The sequence below is a fragment of the Oncorhynchus mykiss genome, chromosome 23 (assembly GCF_013265735.2).
Source record: "Oncorhynchus mykiss isolate Arlee chromosome 23, USDA_OmykA_1.1, whole genome shotgun sequence".
Classification (NCBI taxonomy): Eukaryota; Metazoa; Chordata; class Actinopteri; order Salmoniformes; family Salmonidae; genus Oncorhynchus; species Oncorhynchus mykiss.
The window spans coordinates 9,335,381-9,346,153 of NC_048587.1; positions in this window are offsets into that span (position 1 = coordinate 9,335,381).

The window sequence follows — 10,773 nt, forward strand, 5'->3', positions numbered from 1 at the left end:
TCTGCTGCATGAGGAAGCTTCGCCTAATTAGAGAACGACAACTCAGACTGTTATATCAAAGTGCCCAATTTTGGCGTGAAAGTATATACACGGTATTTCGGTGAATAAATGTTTCACTCTTGATATCAGTTTTGTTTTCATTCAAGTCCCTGATGCCTTTGTGTGTTTTGTGTTTGCTGGCTGATGACATTTTGCTATTTTACATTGTACAGGACGTGCTTTGAAATGGATTGAATTTGGGCCAACATTTATTTCTAAATCAATATTATAAAAAATTGTTCGGAATAAAAGTGTTCACAAAAAAAAATATGAAAAAAAATACAAACATTTGAAACATTGATATGATCAAGACATCATATGTTACTGTGTTTTCCAGATGAAGATGTGTTGGTAATAAATCCAGTCACTCTCATCATATGTTACTGTGTTTCCCAGATGGAGATGTGTTCCAGTCACCCTCATCATATGTTACTGTGTTTCCCAGATGAAGATGTGTTGGTAATAATTCCAGTCACTCTCATCATGTTACTGTGTTTCCCAGATGAAGATGTGTTGGTAATAATTCCAGTCACCCTCATCATATGTTACTGTGTTTCCCAGATGAAGATGTGTTGGTAATAATTCCAGTCACTCTCATCATGTTACTGTGTTTCCCAGATGAAGATGTGTTGGTAATAATTCCAGTCACTCTCATCATATGTTACTGTGTTTCCCAGAGTAAGATGTGTTGGTAATAATTCCAGTCACTCTCATCATATGTTACTGTGTTTCCCAGATGAAGATGTGTTGGTAATAATTCCAGTCACCCTCATCATATGTTACTGTGTTTCCCAGATGAAGATGTGTTGGTAATAATTCCAGTCACTCTCATCATGTTACTGTGTTTCCCAGATTAAGATGTGTTGGTAATAAATCCAGTCACTCTCATCATATGTTACTGTGTTTCCCAGATGAAGATGTGTTGGTAATAATTCCAGTCACTCTCATCATATGTTACTGTGTTTCCCAGAGTAAGATGTGTTGGTAATAAATCCAGTCACTCTCATCATATGTTACTGTGTTTCCCAGATGAAGATGTGTTGGTAATAATTCCAGTCACTCTCATCATATGTTACTGTGTTTCCCAGAGTAAGATGTGTTGGTAATAATTCCAGTCACTCTCATCATATGTTACTGTGTTTCCCAGATGAAGATGTGATGGTGATAATTCCAGTCACTCTCATCATATGTTACTGTGTTTCCCAGATGGAGATGTGTTCCAGTCACTCTCATCATTTGTTACTGTGTTTCCCAGATGAAGATGTGTTGGTAATAATTCCAGTCACCCTCATCATATGTTACTGTATTCCCAGATGAAGATGTGTTGGTAATAATTCCAGTCACTCTCATCATATGTTACTGTGTTTCCCAGATGGAGATGTGTTGGTAATAATTCCAGTCACTCTCATCATATGTTACTGTGTTTCCCAGATGGAGATGTGTTCCAGTCACTCTCATCATATGTTACTGTGTTTCCCAGATGAAGATGTGTTGGTAATAATTCCAGTCACTCTCATCATGTTACTGTGTTTCCCAGATGAAGATGTGTTGGTAATAATTCCAGTCACTCTCATCATATGTTACTGTGTTTCCCAGATGAAGATGTGTTGGTAATAAATCCAGTCACTCTCATCATATGTTACTGTGTTTCCCAGATGAAGATGTGTTGGTAATAAATCCAGTCACTCTCATCATATGTTACTGTGTTTCCCAGATGAAGATGTGTTGGTAATAATTCCAGTCACTCTCATCATGTTACTGTGTTTCCCAGATGAAGATGTGTTGGTAATAATTCCAGTCACTCTCATCATGTTACTGTGTTTCCCAGATGAAGATGTGTTGGTAATAAATCCAGTCACTCTCATCATATGTTACTGTGTTTCCCAGATGAAGATGTGTTGGTAATAAATCCAGTCACTCTCATCATATGTTACTGTGTTTCCCAGATGAAGATGTGTTGGTAATAATTCCAGTCACTCTCATCATATGTTACTGTGTTTCCCAGATGGAGATGTGTTCCAGTCACTCTCATCATATGTTACTGTGTTTCCCAGATGAAGATGTGTTGGTAATAATTCCAGTCACTCTCATCATATGTTACTGTGTTTCCCAGATGGAGATGTGTTCCAGTCACTCTCATCATATGTTACTGTGTTTCCCAGATGAAGATGTGTTGGTAATAATTCCAGTCACTCTCATCATATGTTACTGTGTTTCCCAGATGGAGATGTGTTCCAGTCACTCTCATCATATGTTACTGTGTTTCCCAGATGAAGATGTGTTGGTAATAAATCCAGTCACTCTCATCATATGTTACTGTGTTTTCCAGATGAAGATATGTTGGTAATAATTCCAGTCACTCTCAGACGTCCAGTCTCGGAGCTAATTCCAGTCACTCCACTCTCAGACATCCAGTCTCGGAGCTAATTCCAGTCACTCTCAGATGTCCAGTCTCGTAGCTAATTCCATTCCCTCCACTCTCAGACGTCCAGTATCGGAGCTAATTCCAGTCACTCCACTCTCAGACATCCAGTCTCGGAGCTAATTCCAGTCACTCTCAGATGTGCAGTCTCGTAACTAATTCCAGTCACTCCACTCTCAGACGTCCAGTCTCGGAGCTAATTCCAGTCACTCCACTCTCAGAAATCCAGTCTCAGAGCTAGGTGAAGTTATAGTAGGTACCAGGTTATAGTAGGTACCAGGTTATAGTAGGTACCAGGTTATAGTAGGTACCACTGAGGTTATAGTAGGTACCAGGTTATAGTAGGTACCACTGAGGTTATAGTAGGTACCAGGTTATAGTAGGTACCAGGTTCTAGTAGGTATCACTGAGGTTATAGTAGGTACCACTGAGGTTATAGTAGGTACCAGGTTATAGTAGGTACCAGGTTATAGTAGGTACCAGGTTATAGTAGGTACCAGGTTATAGTAGGTACCAAGGTTATAGTTGGTACCAGGTTATAGTAGGTACCAGGTTCTAGTAAGTATCACTGAGGTTATAGTAGGTACCACTGAGGTTATACTAGGTACCAGGTTATAGGTGGTACCAGGTTATAGTAGGTACCAGGTTATAGTAGGTACCAGGTTATAGTAGGTACCACTGAGGTTATAGTAGGTACCAGGTTATAGTAGGTACCACTGAGGTTATAGTAGGTACCAGGTTATAGTAGGTACCACTGAGGTTATAGTAGGTACCAGGTTATAGTAGGTACCAGGTTATAGTAGGTACCACTGAGGTTATAGTAGGTACCACTGAGGTTATAGTAGGTACCAGGTTATAGTAGGTAGCAGGTTATAGCTGGTAACAGGTTATAGTAGGTACCACTGAGGTTATAGTAGGTACCAGGTTATAGTAGGTACCAGGTTATAGTAGGTACCACTGAGGTTATAGTAGGTACCAGGTTATAGTAGGGAGCAGGTTATAGCTGGTAACAGGTTATAGTAGGTAGCAGGTTATAGGAGGTACCAGGTTATAGTAGGTACCAGGTTATAGTAGGTACCAGGTTATAGTAGGTACCAGGTTATAGTAGGTACCAGGTTATAGTAGGTAGCAGGTTATAGCTGGTAACAGGTTATAGTAGGTAGCAGGTTATAGGAGGTACCAGGTTATAGTAGGTACCAGGTTATAGTAGGTACCAGGTTATAGTAGGTACCAGGTCATAGTAGGTAGCAGGTTATAGCTGGTAACAGGTTATAGTAGGTACCACTGAGGTTATAGTAGGTACTAGGTTATAGTAGGTACCAGGTTATAGTAGGTACCACTGAGGTTATAGTAGGTACCACTGAGGTTATAGTAGGTACCAGGTTATAGTAGGTACCAGGTTATAGTAGGTACCAGGTTATAGTAGGTACCACTGAGGTTATAGTAGGTACCACTGAGGTTATAGTAGGTACCACTGAGGTTATAGTAGGTACCACTGAGGTTATAGTAGGTACCAGGTTATAGTAGGTACCAGGTTATAGTAGGTACCACTGAGGTTATGGTAGGTACCAGGTTATAGTAGGTACCACTGAGGTTATGGTAGGTACCAGGTTATAGTAGGTACCACTGAGGTTATGGTAGGTACCAGGTTATAGTAGGTACCACTGAGGTTATAGTAGGTACCACTGAGGTTATAGTAGGTACCAGGTTATAGTAGGTACCACTGAGGTTATAGTAGGTACCACTGAGGTTATAGTAGGTACCAGGTTATAGTAGGTACCAGGTTATTGTAGGTAACAGGTTATAGTAGGTACCAGGTTATAGCTGGTAACAGGTTATAGTTTTAGGCCTCAGTGTGTGCTGGTATTAGTGTGACAGTAGTGTCACTTCTCATGTGGAAACCCTAAATATCTTTAAATGTGATAGATGTGTTCTGTAATGCGAGAATGATTCATAATGTGTCAGATCCACAGAAGACATTTTATTGTCAGACCCAGCATCCCTGACATCAACAAGACGCTGATTCTCCATGATCAAGAGCAAGTAAAAACACTTTTTTTTTATGGAAATGTGGCTACAATTACACCAAGCTAAACTGTATCTGCTGATTTGCATTTAATGTCACAGTCTCAAAAGCAGTTGCAAATGTCCTGTAAAATGTGCATTTGCAAATGGAAAAATGTGGGTTGTGAAGGACACATTAAATCTGCTGCATGAGGAAGCTTCGCCTAATTAGAGAACGACAACTCAGACTGTTATATCAAAGTGCCCAATTTTGGCGTGAAAGTATATACACGGTATTTCGGTGAATAAATGTTTCACTCTTGATATCAGTTTTGTTTTCATTCAAGTCCCTGATGCCTTTGTGTGTTTTGTGTTTGCTGGCTGATGACATTTTGCTATTTTACATTCTACAGGACGTGCTTTGAAATGGATTGAACTGGGGCCAACATTTCCTTCTAAATCAATATTAGAAAAAACTGTTCGGAATAAAAGTGTTCAGAAAAAAAAATATGAAAAAAAAATAAACATTTGAAACATTGATATGATCAAGACAGCATATGTTACTGTGTTTCCCAGATGAAGATGTGTTGGTAATAATTCCAGTCACCCTCATCATATGTTACTGTGTTTCCCAGATGAAGATGTGTTGGTAATAAATCCAGTCACTCTCATCATATGTTACTGTGTTTCCCAGATGGAGATGTGTTCCAGTCACTCTCATCATATGTTACTGTGTTTCCCAGATGGAGATGTGTTCCAGTCACTCTCATCATATGTTACTGTGTTTCCCAGATGAAGATGTGTTGGTAATAATTCCAGTCACCCTCATCATATGTTACTGTGTTTCCCAGATGAAGATGTGTTGGTAATAAATCCAGTCACTCTCATCATATGTTACTGTGTTTCCCAGATGAAGATGTGTTGGTAATAATTCCAGTCACTCTCATCATATGTTACTGTGTTTCCCAGATGAAGATGTGTTGGTAATAATTCCAGTCACTCTCATCGTATGTTACTGTGTTTCCCAGATGAAGATGTGTTGGTAATAATTCCAGTCACCCTCATCGTATGTTACTGTGTTTCCCAGATGAAGATGTGTTGGTAATAATTCCAGTCACTCTCATCATATGTTACTGTGTTTCCCAGATGAAGATGTGTTGGTAATAATTCCAGTCACCCTCATCGTATGTTACTGTGTTTCCCAGATGAAGATGTGTTGGTAATAATTCCAGTCACCCTCATCATATGTTACTGTGTTTCCCAGATGGAGATGTGTTGGTAATAATTCCAGTCACTCTCATCATGTTACTGTGTTTCCCAGATGAAGATGTGTTGGTAATAATTCCAGTCACCCTCATCATATGTTACTGTGTTTCCCAGATGAAGATGTGTTGGTAATAATTCCAGTCACCCTCATCATATGTTACTGTGTTTCCCAGATGAAGATGTGTTGGTAATAATTCCAGTCACTCTCATCGTATGTTACTGTGTTTCCCAGATGAAGATGTGTTGGTAATAAATCCAGTCACTCTCATCATATGTTACTGAGTTTCCCAGATGAAGATGTGTTGGTAATAATTCCAGTCACTCTCATCATATGTTACTGTGTTTCCCAGATGAAGATGTGTTGGTAATAATTCCAGTCACCCTCATCGTATGTTACTGTGTTTCCCAGATGAAGATGTGTTGGTAATAATTCCAGTCACCCTCATCATATGTTACTGTGTTTCCCAGATGGAGATGTGTTGGTAATAATTCCAGTCACTCTCATCATGTTACTGTGTTTCCCAGATGAAGATGTGTTGGTAATAATTCCAGTCACCCTCATCATATGTTACTGTGTTTCCCAGATGAAGATGTGTTGGTAATAATTCCAGTCACCCTCATCATATGTTACTGTGTTTCCCAGATGAAGATGTGTTGGTAATAATTCCAGTCACTCTCATCGTATGTTACTGTGTTTCCCAGATGAAGATGTGTTGGTAATAAATCCAGTCACTCTCATCATATGTTACTGAGTTTCCCAGATGAAGATGTGTTGGTAATAATTCCAGTCACTCTCATCATATGTTACTGTGTTTCCCAGATGAAGATGTGTTGGTAATAATTCCAGTCACCCTCATCATATGTTACTGTGTTTCCCAGATGAAGATGTGTTGGTAATAATTCCAGTCACTCTCATCATATGTTACTGTGTTTCCCAGATGAAGATGTGTTGGTAATAATTCCAGTCACCCTCATCATATGTTACTGTGTTTCCCAGATGAAGATGTGTTGGTAATAATTCCAGTCACCCTCATCATATGTTACTGTGTTTCCCAGATGAAGATGTGTTGGTAATAATTCCAGTCACCCTCATCGTATGTTACTGTGTTTCCCAGATGAAGATGTGTTGGTAATAATTCCAGTCACCCTCATCGTATGTTACTGTGTTTCCCAGATGAAGATGTGTTGGTAATAATTCCAGTCACCCTCATCATATGTTACTGTGTTTCCCAGATGAAGATGTGTTGGTAATAATTCCAGTCACCCTCATCAAATGTTACTGTGTTTCCCAGATGAAGATGTGTTGGTAATAATTCCAGTCACTCTCATTATATGTTACTGTGTTTCCCAGATGAAGATGTGTTGGTAATAATTCCAGTCACCCTCATCATATGTTACTGTGTTTCCCAGATGAAGATGTGTTGGTAATAATTCCAGTCACTCTCATCATATGTTACTGTGTTTCCCAGATGAAGATGTGTTGGTAATAAATCCAGTCACTCTCATCATATGTTACTGTGTTTCCCAGATGAAGATGTGTTGGTAATAATTCCAGTCACCCTCATCATATGTTACTGTGTTTCCCAGATGAAGATGTGTTGGTAATAATTCCAGTCACTCTCATCATATGTTACTGTGTTTCCCAGATGAAGATGTGTTGGTAATAATTCCAGTCACTCTCAGACGTCCAGTCTCAGAGTTAATTCCAGTCACTTTCAGATGTCCAGTCTCAGAGCTAATTCCAGTTACTCTCAGATATCCAGTCTCAGAGCTATTTCCAGTCACTCTCAGATGTCCAGTCTCGGATCAAATTCCAGTCACTCTCAGATGTCCAGTCTCGGATCAAATTACAGTCACTCTCAGATGTCCAGTCTCGGATCAAATTCCAGTCACTCTCAGATGTCCAGCCTTGGAGCTAATTCCAGTCACTCTCAAATGTGCAGTCTCGTAGCTAATTCCAGTCACTCCACTCTCAAACGTCCAGTCTCAGAACTATTTCCAGTCACTCTCAAACGTCCAGTCTCCGAGCCAATTCCAGTCACTCTCAGATGTCCAGCCTTGGAGCTAATTCCAGTCACTCTCAGATGTTCAGTCTCGGAGCTAATTCCAGTCACTCTCAGATGTCCAGTCTCAGAGCTATTTCCAGTCACTCCACTCTCAGACGTCCAATCTCAGAGCTAATTTCAGTCACCCTCAGACGTCCAGTCTTGGAGCTAGTTCCAGTCACTCCACTCTCAGACGTCCAGTCTCGTAGCTAATTCCAGTCACTCCACTCTCAAACGTCCAGTCTCTGAGCTAATTCCAGTCACTCTCAGATGTCCAGTTTCAGAGCTAATTCCAGTCACTACACTGTCAGATGTCCAGTCTCGGAGCTACTTCCAGTCACTCTCAGATGTCCAGTCGTGGAGCCAATTTCAGTCACTCTCAGACGTCCAGTCTCGGAGCTAATTCCAGTCACTCTCAGACGTCCATTCTCAGAGCTAATTCCAGTCACTCCACTCTCAGACGTCCAGTCTTGGAGCCAATTCCAGTCACTCTCAGATGTACAGTCTCAGAGCTAATTCCAGTCACTCTCTCATTTGTCCAGTCTCAGAGCTAATTCCAGTCACTCTCAGACGTCCAGTCTCGGAGCTAATTCCATTCATTCTCAGACGTCCAGTCTCGGAGCCAATTCCAGTCATTCTCAGACGTCCAGTCTCAAGTACATTAGTGTCTAGTTTGAGAAACAGACTCAATGCTGGCCTTCTAGGCAGAGTTCCTCTGTCCATTGTCTGTGTTCTTTTGCCCGTCTTAATCTTTTATTTTTATTGGCCAGTCTGAGATAAGGCTTTTTCTTTGCAACTCTGCCTAGAAGGCCAGCATCCCGGAGTCGCCTCTTCGCTGTTGACGTTGAGACTGGTGTTCTGCCTAGAAGGCCAGCATCCTGGAGTCACCTCTTCACTGTTGACGTTGAGACTGGTGTTTTGCATGTACTATTTAATGAAGCTGCCATTTGAGGACTTGCGAGGCGTCTGTTTCTCAAACTAGACACTAATGTACTTGTCCTTTTGCTCAGTTGTGCACTGGGGCCTCCCACTCCTCTTTCTATTCTGGTTAAAGCCAGTTTGCACTGTTCTGTGAAGGGATTAGTACACAGCATTGTACGAGATCTTCAGTTTCTTGGCAATTTCTCATATGGAATAGCCTTCATTTCTCAGAACAAGAAATACACACAAGTTTCAGAAGAAAGCCATTTTCAGCCTGTAATTGAACCTACAAATGCTGATGCTCCAGATACTCAACTAGTCCAAAGGCCAGTTTTATTGCTTCTTTAATCAGACAAGAGTTTTCATCTGTGCTAACATATTTGCAAAAGGGTTTTGTAATATTCAATTAGCCTTTTAAAAGGATGAACTTGGATTAGCTAACACAACGTGCCATTGGAACACAGGAGTGATGGTTACTGATAATGGGCCTCTGTACGCCTAGATGTTCCATTAAAAAAATCTGCCGTTTCCAGCTACAAGAGTCATTTACAAGATTAACAATGTCTACACTGTATTTCTGATCAATTTGATGTTATTTCAGTAGATTTTAGTAGTGCTTTTCTTTAAAAAACAAGGACATTTCTAAGTGACCCCAAGCTTTTGAATGGTAGTATGTGTGTGTATGTATAAATATAAAGAAATATATACAAAAAAAAAAATCATAATTTTTTTTCAGTCATTCTCAGAGCCCAGCGTGAGATGAAAAGTTATCTGTTTGGCAGCCGACAATAGACCTTTTCTGCTACCTGTGGAGATGACAGCAACACAGAGTATATTGAAGTCAGAAGCTCTCCAAGGCTCCAAGCTGATGTCTTAATCTGTAGTTAGAGATGTAACAAAAGATGGTCAGAGAGGGAGGGGGAGCTGAGTGAATGTGGTTGGTATTAACAACCTCCAAAGGTAGAGAAAGACTGTTTATACATGGCTTTAACAACCTCCAAAGGTAGAGACCCTGTTTATACATGGCATTAACAACCTCCAAAGATGGATACAGACCCTGTTTATACATGGCATTAACAACCTCCAAAGGTAGCGAAAGACTGTTTATACATGGCATTAACAACCTCCAAAGATGGAGAAAGACTGTTTATACATGGTATTAACAACCTCCAAAGGTAGAGAAAGACTGTTTATACATGGCATTAACAACCTCCAAAGGTAGAGAAAGACTGTTTATACATGGTATTAACAACCTCCAAAGGTAGAGAAAGACTGTTTATACATGGTATTAACAACCTCCAAAGATGGAGAAAGACCCTGTTTATACATGGCATTAACAACCTCCAAAGATAAAGACCCTGTTTATACATGGTATTAACAACCTCCAAAGATAAAGACCCTGTTTATACATGGTATTAACAACCTCCAAAGGTAAGGAACCTGTTTGTACATGGCATTAACAACCTCCAAAGATAGAGAAAGACTGTTTATACATGGCATTAACAACCTCCAAAATATAAAGACCCTGTTTACAAATGGTATTAACAACCTCCAAAGATAAAGACCCTGTTTATACATGGTATTAACAACCTCCAAAGATGGAGAAAGACCCTGTTTATACATGGCATTAACAACCTCCAAAGGTAGAGAAAGACTGTTTATACATGGTATTCACAACCTCCAAAGGTAAAGAGTGTTTATAGATGGATAAAGATGGATAAAGACCCACTATTCCCGGGCGCTGAAGACGTGGATGTCGGTTAAAGGCAGTCCTCCACACCTCTCTCCCCCTTCATATATATATTATACCTACAGGGCTCCTAAAATTGTAAATCAAATAGCTAAATGATCCATAGTACGACCATCTTAAAACAATTCCAGATGTCAACTTGTTTATTGGTCCCCAGTTGGCGATTGATTTGCAGTGGTGCGGCCATTTGTAAAAATTCAACAGAACGATCATTGAAGCCTTGTACAAAGCTAGACTATATATATATATATATATATATATATATATATATATATATATATATATATATATATATGTGTGTTGTTGTTGAAGAAGGGTTGAACATT